The following is a 10945-nucleotide window of genomic DNA, read 5'->3' on the forward strand; positions in this document are numbered from 1 at the left end:
TGCTGCGTACAATTTTCGAATGCATGGGGAACGTATTAAAAATCGAAATAATAATTTTCCTTATAGGAAATTAATTTAACCAGAGGGCGAATACGTACAAGAGTTCTTTGTTTTTCTATCTAATTGCTGTTTCTTTTTTTTTTTTATACAACTTAGAATGGCAAACAAGCTGACGACCCACCTGATGGAAAGTGGTAACCGTCGCCTATAGACACGAGCAGTACCATGGACATAACAGAGTATACTGTTTCGCCCATGATACCCTATACGTTGCCATTCCTGAGGACTCGGGTGTTATTCCTCTGTACCCAGTAAATTTACGCCATATCCCACTCTTCAAACAGAAACACAGCCATGCAAACACAACTGCTTCACGGTTGAAACACGAATGGGACAGAGGTACCCAAGCAATCGACTTTTGTACAAAGTCTCCCTTTGGTATTTCTGTTGCCATATTTTGATTTGAAGAATGGGGACAGTAAAATTACAGAATTTTTTTAATGCATGATAATGGAGTGATAACCCCGACTGTGCTAACGATATACGCTGGCGGGGCACCAATAAGGGATAATTAAAAAGCAGGTCAGTTAGCCCATCGTGATGGAAATGACACCTAAAATTCAACACGATGATTTCAAGGGGGAATCGCGTGAAGGTCAACCTGACAGGGTATATTGCTAGCAATAGGGGGGAAAGGGATTGTTAGTAATGGAGACTGAGAATCCCATTGCTAGCATTATACCCAACCAGGTCGACCTCCTCGCGGTTCCCCCTGGAAACTATCATGGTTGATTCCTGATGAATTCATCATGATGGGCTAACTGGCCTGTTTTCATTCTCATCTATCACCCTTCACTGGTGCTCCGCCAGCGTATCCCGTTAGCGCAGGCGGGGTTACCATACCATTTTCACCCATATAATATGATATATTATACTCTGGCCCTCTAGACAAGTGACAAGCGAGTTCGTTGATGGAATCGACATCGCTAGCGAGTCCGTGAGATAGAATGAGATAGCAATACCGGTTGACTCATTCCAACTCACGGACTCACGTGAATAACCAGCCACGTAAAGGGCCAGGTGTGCAATCTGTTAAAGCAGTGAAAAATTGAAGCTTGTAAATCGAAGCAATCAAAAGGTACGGCCGTTTATGTTCCAATTATATTGCATATTTGGACATTCGCAGTGGGAATCAAAACCTATAGGGTACTTCCCGTTGACTTAGAATCATGAGATTTACCAAAAAACAATGTCCTGTAGCACAAGCAAAGGAAAACATCCGAAAACCATAAATTTCTATTTATTTCACAGAAAAAAAAAATAAAAAAATTAAACTTGATGATTTTGTACGGAACCTTCGTTGCACTAGTCAGGCTCGCATTGACTGACTTTACCAAACCGTATTGCACAAAACCTCCAATAATAAACGAAGCTAATTCGAATGACGACGACAGACTCGCCGCTTGCAACGTTCAATTTTAATACACTCGACGAAATATGTACCACGTAAAAAACTAGAAAAATCCGTAAAACAAGGAAAACCATAGAAAATTATTACGTACAAACGGTTACCAAAAGAGAATACTCACAATGCCTCTTTTTAGTACGTTCAAACTCCCACTAGCTTCAAAACCCCTGTTAAATCCTACAACCTCTCTTTTTAGTACTATTTTCCTGTGTTTTCCCTTCATTTTCCTTCGTTATTATCTATATTTTGTCATTATAGATTAAGAATATAAATATTAATAGTGCACCACCTACCCTTTGTCTTTTTCTCAATGTCCTCTACCCAAAGGTTGTCTGGAAGAGATTGCTTAGCGATAAGACCGCCTTTTGTATCACTTCTCATTTAAATTTACTATATTTATTATTGTTTTACTTGCAATAAAATTTAAAATAAATAATTGAAATGCTACTTTGGAAATAAAAAAATTAAAAGGTCATTAAAATATTTTTTTAATTGATCCATTTTATTATATTAATGAGTACCTACATGACAAATCCAAAATTATTTCACGTTTAAATGACAATATTTATTTATATATATATATATATATATATATATATATATATATATATATATATATATATATATATAAAATTAAAAGGTCATTTAAATATTTAATATATATATATATATTAAATATTTAAATGACCTTTTAATTTTTTTATTTCAAAAATTTTATATATATATACACCATAATCTATTGCTTTACATAAGCCACGCAGTGGGTTTTTTACCAGTAGTTGCCACGCTTGGCAGGCGGATTAGCAACCGCAGTCAGGCTTTATGAAATAAAATATCTGCATCTGAATATAATCACGTCGATGATGATTAGTCATGAACATATATTACTATTTATCAATTGTGGGTTATTTTATACATATGCATTTCTTACTCAAATTTTCTTTATCAAATAGTATGACAATTTAAATTCCAATGAAAACTAACAAGAAACCATTCCATTCTGCAATGGTAGCCAACGATAAAACATTTTCAATCAAACCCCCGTTTAATTTGAACTCCACTTATTTATCAGTGCGGTCACAATAAACCAATCAAGCGTTAATTAATTTCGATTCGGCGCCCATAATTGAACTAAATGCGCACTTATTTGATAATAATGGCATGAAAGGGTGGCCCACGGACCACTACGAGAATATCAAGTGAAATGTGACTCGAATAAACAAGCAAGAACAATCATTAGGGTTGCCAACCCACCCGGATTGACTGGGAGACTCCGGTTATAATGGTTGTTCGATCCTTATACAATATTGGTGGGTAATCACACATTTTGCTCCATCAATATTGTAGTTAACTGTCATCAGTAGATATTGCGAGGACAATTGTTCGGTGAACGCCTGGCAGAGCGCCCGTGAGCGCCTCCTCTACTGATTCAAGTGAAGTGTGAACGTTACACAATACGTAACATACTGATAGCCTTCCAGAAGCCATGCTTACCGTATTCGGTACAAATAAGAGTGTTCTCCTGTCCAACATTGAGAGGCTGCTACTCCAAACTACTAGTGGATCGCCGTGCGTGTTTAGCAGTCCTTCGTATATCCGTGGTGAACGTGAGCCTTAAGGTTGGTGCAGCTTCTATTACTCACTAGTTGGGACGAGGATCATCTAGATACACTCATTTAATCCATATATACAGTTCACACATCCATTCGAACTAGTGACCTTTGAACTACCTCAGTGCAACTGCCTCAGTGCAATTGGTTAACCTCCCGACCTCCCAAAGTGCAATAACATCTCCAGATTCTCTAGAAACTTAGATAGAACAAATTGTACGATAAAATTGAACTATTGCGTGAGATGCGATCACATCTCGTTGAAGAAAATCGAGTGGATTTACACTGGGTTGACCACTTTACGAAATCGAAAGACGGAAATCCCTGGCCTGAATTGAAAAAAATGGTCACGTTTGTTTTTTCCATTCCTATCTCTAATGCTTCATACGAGCACCTGTTTAGCGTAATGGAGTAAGTATGAAGCAAGGAAAGAAACTAAATGAGTATTTCTTTAGTAAAAGCAGAGATACAAGTACTAGCAAACTTAGATTTTTCCTGTAAAAACTTTTACGATTTTGTGGTGAAAAACCGACAAATATTAGATACTACTCAAAAACAAAATAACTATAAAAATAAAAAAAAATAATTCATGATTTCCTTTTAATAACTCTCCCCCCTTAAATTCTCCCGGATTAGTCCTTTCGAGAATTGGCAACCCTAGCAACCAATGCAGGTGTTGTCGCCATTTTGTATTTCCTTTTGTCTTTTTAATTTATTTAGCAATTTTTGGATATATTATCTGAATCGTCTGTCCTGATACGGACACGTGATGCGCAGAGATAAGGTGCATGTTTTAGGAATGATATTAGGTATTAATGTGGATAGCTATGAAGACAGAGGAAGACCTAAAAGACATGGACGGTGTAGTAAAACGTCAAGATACCAGATACGCACTGGTTTTATTTCAAAGATACTGTCACAGAATACAATATTTATGTAATGTGTACATATAAATATACAACAGATGGCGTGTGTGAAAGATAATATGACCAGAATGGGAATGAATTTTTTTTTATGCAACTTAGAATGGAAAACGAACTGACGGCCCACCTGATGCAATGCGGTCGCCTATAGACATGAGCAGTATTTTGTAATTAAAGATAATTTAAAGCAATATTTTTAAATAGGCGAGCGGTTTTTATTATTATGTACAAATCTGAAGTGTCAGATAATACGCTATCTTTTCCTGAATGTATTATAATGTATCAACCACATACCAGGGTTTTTTATAAAGTTGTACAATACAAATACGAGAACCACAAATCTCGATGCTAACGCCATCTAGTATTTCGTGTCCAATTTTGTTTAGCGACCAGGTTGATCGATAACAGGTGACAAACAAAAAAATAAATTCACTTACACATTTATAACATTAATAAAAATAAGGATTAAAAAAGGACATAAAGTCCATTTTATATACTGTACAATGAAAACGTTCGAGTCACGTGAACGAAGCCACAAGTAGAAACTAGTTACAACAACAATATTCAATTTAAACATATACTATTTTTAGTTTTTTATTATACTGTTATAATGTTATATTTTTTTTTAGGTAAAATAAAGGGCGCTGCTTAATTAAATACAAATATAATATTAATTTAATGTAAACTATTTACTTTGAAATAAAAAATATATACTTTAATAACGTAGATATAATATCTACGTATTGTATTTTATATGGATACTGGACGATGTCTGGAGAAGATAGATATATATATATATATATATATATATATATATATATATATATATATATATATATATATATATATATATATGGTGGTCTTATCGAGGTAGATTCATAAAAATGACTATTTAAAAATGCTTATTAAGTTTATTTGGATAATTATTATATACTAGCGGCCCGTCCCGACTTTGCACGGGTGAACATTTTTACATTTAAAAAAGTGGCCATTAGGACTGCACGCGCGACGGAAGCTCAAAAATGGAGTAACTTCTCCCGTTTTCCCAACATTTCCCTTCGCTGCTCTGCTCCTATTGATCGTAGCGTGATGAAAAGTATACTATAACCTGCCCAGGAGTATGAAGAATAATTGTACCAAGTTTCGTTAAAATCCGTCGAGTAGTTTACTAATTGCATATTTGGCATCAGTATCGATCACTAATCACCCGCTGATAGTTATTTTGGAAATGTATTTCATGTACAGAATTGACCTCTCTACAGATTTATTATAAGTATAAAATAGATAAGTATCATTTGTAGTTACTTATAATATTATGAATTTCCATTATAAAGTCTATTTTATTGTTAACAGCGAAGGAAACTTCCCAGAATTGATTAATTTAAGTGCCACTTCACAGATATTAAATATAATACAATATTGCTTGTTTTTGAACACAATTCACTTATAGTCTATGGTCGGGCTTATTCTCAAATAAGATCCTCTTTGATATTGTTACACGAACATGAAACAGTCTTTTCCGACCGACCTCAAACAAAGGATGGATTGAGAACGTCAATTAAGTCATGTTTTTTTTATGTTTACTACCTCAAAACTGCATCATGTTTAAATAGATTTGAAAAATTGATTTTTTCTTTTTATTTGAAAAGATATACTTTTAGATTGAAATTTAAACAAAATCAATTCATTAATTTAGCTTTTAAATAATCATAACTAATCACCAGAGGGAGACTTTGTACAAAAGTCGATTGCTTGGGTAGTTCTGTACCATTCGTGTTTCAACCGTGAAGCAGTTGTGTTTGCATGGCTGTGTTTCGGTTTGAAGGGTGGGATATGGCGTGAATTTACAGGGTACAGAGGAATAACACCTGAGTCCTCGGGAATGGCAACGCATGGGGGTATCATGGGCGAAACAGGTACTATGTGCAAATTTTATAACTTTACAATTATTATTTGTAAAAATCGATCGACTGTGTAATAATGCAAATGTGAAAACTATTTATGGGTCAACATAGATGTACAATAGTTCCACTATGTATTGATTATCTATGTATTATTAAATATTGATGTACTATGTATTGATAAATGAATAAATAAATACTTGTGCCTAAGTCTAGAAGCCCACCTGATGGAAAGTGGCAACCGTCGCCTATAGACATAAGCAGTACCATGGACATAACAGAGTATACTGTTTCGCCCATGATACCCCCCATGCGTTGCCATTCCCTAGGATTCAGGTGTTATTCCTCTGTACCCTGTAAATTCACGCCATATCCCACTCTTCAAACCGAAACACAGCCATGCAAACACAACTGCTTCACGGTAGAAACACGAATGGTACAGAAGTACCCAAGCAATCGACTTTTGTACAAAGTCTCCCTCTGGTTTAACTCCGCCACCATTAGTACTCGTATGTGTGCGACTGCTAACACTCGAAGTTTGACCACAACTATTTCTACCAGGAGTTACACAATCTTTCAATTTAAACAATTAATCTCTGACTGCCATTTGCTCAAATCCCAATATCATTTGACTTGAATAACCGACCGAATTTAATAGCCTTATAGCGCTTAGGATGTAACATTAATTAACTAGTACATTAACATCGCCGGGTTATACAAAGCTATTGTTTTTTTTTACAACACAGGGGGCAAACGAGCGGCATACCTGATGGTAAGTGACTACCGTCGCCCATGATCACCCACAACACCAGCAGCATTGCAGGTGTGCTGCCGGCCTTTTAAAAAGGAATATACTCTTTTCTTGAAGGTTATGTTGTCGTATCGGTTCGGAAATACTGCTGCTGGAAGTTGATTCCAAAGATATTGTGATTTATGTACTAAAACATTTTTAAACCTCAGGTTCTATTTCAAAAGAGCCAGAAGCCGTACGCACCGTTACCTAATCACTTATCTAATCGAAGCTTAAAAAGTACTAACCTTCAAAACTGGTATTGAGGTAATGGTCCAAACTCCGAGTGGATGCGCTTGTGTCGCCAGTGGTTTCAATGTGAAGTACACAAGTCGACTGCTCTAATTAATAGTTGATTTGTACGTGGGCGATTATGTGTCGATGACGCCCGGTTGCACCGTGCTAAACGATTGCTAACGATTGTTTAACATTGATTAGTTAGGTTTTTTTTTAATGGATGATAATGGAATGGTAATCCCACCCGCACTATCGGTATACACCGGCGGTGCACCAGTGAAGGATGATAGGTGAGGATGAAGCAGGTCAGTTAGCCCATCGTGACGAATTCAACAAGAATTGTTCACGATGGTTTCCAGGGGGAACCACGTGGAGGTGGACCTAATAAGATATATTGCTAGCAATGGGGCTGTCAAACTCCATTGCTAACAATCCTTTACCCCTGATTAGTTAGGTTAACCGTTCTTTGCATAATTTTTTTTATTTGTGAAATAAATCAAGGTGATATAATTCATGTTCAAAATTAAAGGAAAGATGGTTAAATAAAATAAATTTGACAGCTATGTATTTTTTTTTTTTTTGCAATGGACATTAAAAAGGTATCCAGACACGATCAACTTAAAGTTAACATGTTCTTTTATATAATTTTTGAGCATTCAATGTTATGATGGAAATTTCCAGCATTATGCAAAGAAGGGTTAAAAAATAGCTTGATATGAGTCGTCAGACGATTCATTATTTTAACTATTCTGGAGGGTTTAATCTTGTGCGTGGGATGATCTCTCAGATGGATGCGGGTACGCGCCCCCGGAAACCACAGCTGTCACTGTCCTGTCCCTTTTACCCCCACATTGTGGCATTCTATATCTTTCCCTAAATTCTTTAAAAATTCTTTCAAAAATCCATCGGCAAATTTCAGTTACCAACCCGCTTGCTCAACGTAACTAGATAGATACTCTTTATTGTTTCCTCCAAGAGATTACAATAGTAAACATATATAATATTATATAAATATAAACAATTACAAAAACTTATCACAGTAAAAAACCATAGGCAGCCGTATTGCTTAAAGCGATCTCTTTCAGGCAACCTTTATATGGAGAGGCACGAAATTCTGTTATTTTTAAATACATATATATAGGTAGATATAAACAAATTAGAATGATGACAGCTTGCTCAAATAAAAGTCTTTTAACTTATGTTTCAAAACTTGTCAGGCTTTGTATATATACCTGTATATATATATATATATATATATATATATATATATATATATATATATATATATATATATACTTATAGGTACAAAATTTCAATAACATGTGACCACAAGAAAAACAACAAATAGTCGATTGCACATGTTGGAAGCCTATATCTAGCAGTGATGACGATGATGATGGAAAGATGGGATTCGATTTAATCATTTTTCGATTACCCACCTAAACTAATATTACTTATAAAGATTCGATTTTTGTTTGCACCAAATAACCTCAAGAAAATACTTTACCAATTTTAAAAATTCTTTCACTTATAAAAAGCTATATTAATAAATGTTTTATATAGTAATATTTTATGTATTTATGTATGTATGTATGGAATAATGGACATGTAATTATTTTTTTCAACTAATGTATGTACTCATATTCGTGCAATAAGTGATTTGATTTGATTTGATTATTTAATGTATGTATGTATGTATATATATATATATATATATATATATATATATATATATATATATATATATATATAGTATATTATGTGTACGTTTATATTATATGAATTTATCAAATATTGTTTGACATTTTTTTCTTTATTCAATAATGCACCGAATACGTATTTCTCTGTTCGCCCAATGAATAGAATATTACTTTTCATTTTACACTTATTTACTATTTTACTTACTTACAATTTATACTTTTCATTCATAGAATTTTACTGTGCATTAAAGTTTAAATAAATAAATATTATTTAATGATTATCTTTTTATACGAAAATAGTATGACAAAAGTATTCAAAAATAGCAAAATTATAAAAAAATCGCTTCAGAATCGTTAAATATATACATATATATATACAATATATATATACACAAAAAAAATCGTCGTATTTATTTACAACTTTGTCCAAATTTTTGTGACATTTCCCGTCCATTTGTTTGATGGGTAAATTGAATACGCTGCCAAGCCTAAACAAACGACAGGGTAAACAGTGAAGGGGAAGTGATAAGGATTAAGGATAGGTCAGTGGGTCCATTGTGCTGGATCCACCATGAATTGGTAATCTTCACGTCCACTTGTTTTGTATAGAGGTTATCCGTTACAGCTCTTTGACGATTTGAAACCGATTTCGATGTTTATTTTTAATTGAATCTATTTACTCGGGAGTCAAAGGAATTAATTCGACTAAAAATAATGTTTGTAATATTTTTTAATTAGACTTTGTACAAAAGTCGATTTTGTTAGTTACAAATTGTCCCATTCGTGTTTCAACCGTGAAGCAGTTGTGTTTACATGGCTGTGTTTCGGTTATGGCGTGAATTTACTGGGTACAGAGAAATAACACCTGAGTCCTCAGGAATGGCAACGCATGGGAGGTATATATTGGACGAAACAATATCTGTTATGTCCATAAAAAATCATGTCTATAGGCGACGGTTACCAAAAAAATCAGGTGGGCCGTCAGCTTGTTTGCCATTCTAAGTTGTATATAAAAAAAAGTTATTTTTATAAAGATCAATATTCAACTGTGGCATAAAATCTTCATTATCTGAAATAAAATAGAATGGCAGTTTAATGTTTGAATGCAGACATTAATTCAAGTAACATGAATTTTTTTTATATATACCTCATAACTTTTCAGCTGTAAACTGAATATTTTTTTTATCTGAAAAGTTATACTTACATATTTGTCTCAAAGATATTTTATGAAAATCGATACAATAATTTAATTTTCAAATCAAAATAACTGTATTTGTAACAATATAAATCGATATTATAAATTTATTAATAATAATAATAATTTATAAATATAATATAATTTAAGGAACTGTTCGACATTATGACCTTTTACCATTGCACTATAAATTAAATAAAAAAAAAAACAATTCTCGAAAAACCAGTTTGGTGTTGCCACAATTGAACTAGGTTTTTTTTCTGTGGAACACAATCTTAAATCTTTGGAACTGAAACCTGAATACACGGTTGCTTACAGTAGGAATACAAGTGAGACAGATATATCCACACATTTTCTAAATCCTTTAATACATAAATACTAACTAGATTCAATATCCCAACCTGTTACTACATAAAACATCTTTTTATTACATGGCAACATTTGTTGCTCTGCTTTGTATCGATGATATATGTTAGACGTACGTGCTTGCACGGGAAATAACGCTTTCTATAAGATTCCGTATCCCCCATAGCAACTATTCGTTGTCATGGAACATAGATCCGATCCCTGTCATAATTGGGTCAAGTAATATATATTATTTGTACAGGGCCGGATTGTCTTTTAGGCAATATACGCCTAGGGCCCTCCCTCCCTTATAGATATCCGTAGGTTTCCCGCATTGCTACAAAAAAATATGTTTGAGATATTTTCTTTAATTTAATATTACTTTATTTGTATGTAACAAAAACTCAATTACTGTGAGGTTTTTTTATCATGGATGATAATGGAATGGTAACCCCGCCCGCGCTATCGGTATCGGCGGGGCACCAGTGAAGGATGATAGGTGACGGTGAAAGCGGGTCAGTTAGCTCATCGTGACGAATTCGACTAGAATTAACCGCGTTGGTTTCCAGGGAGAACGGCGTGGAAGTAGACCTAATAGAGTTTATTGATAGCAATGGATTCACTAGACCCCATTACTAACAATCCCATTCCCCCATTGCTGTGTAGTCACCACATAGAATGAACCACCCATTCCTTTCCCATGGATATTGTAAGAGGCGACTAAGGGAACTTAATAATCAAGGGATGGGCAGCAACGTCCCTCTTAAAACATCACC

At 34.2% G+C, this 10945-nt stretch overlaps 1 protein-coding gene across 1 annotated transcript in view; it reads right to left on the reverse strand.

Moving 5' to 3' along the window:
• Positions 1–7030, reverse strand: part of LOC116413029 (uncharacterized) — a 32134-nt gene extending 25104 nt beyond the window's left edge. The window contains exon 1 of the mRNA XM_052903586.1: positions 6941–7030. The gene's annotated coding sequence lies outside the window, so the exon portion shown is untranslated. The remainder of the gene's footprint in view (positions 1–6940) is intronic.
• Between the last annotated feature and the right edge of the window lie 3915 nt (positions 7031–10945).

This window comes from Galleria mellonella, unplaced genomic scaffold (genome assembly GCF_026898425.1).
Source record: "Galleria mellonella isolate WM207_F2 unplaced genomic scaffold, CSIRO_AGI_GalMel_v1 utg139, whole genome shotgun sequence".
NCBI classification, from domain to species: domain Eukaryota; kingdom Metazoa; phylum Arthropoda; class Insecta; order Lepidoptera; family Pyralidae; genus Galleria; species Galleria mellonella.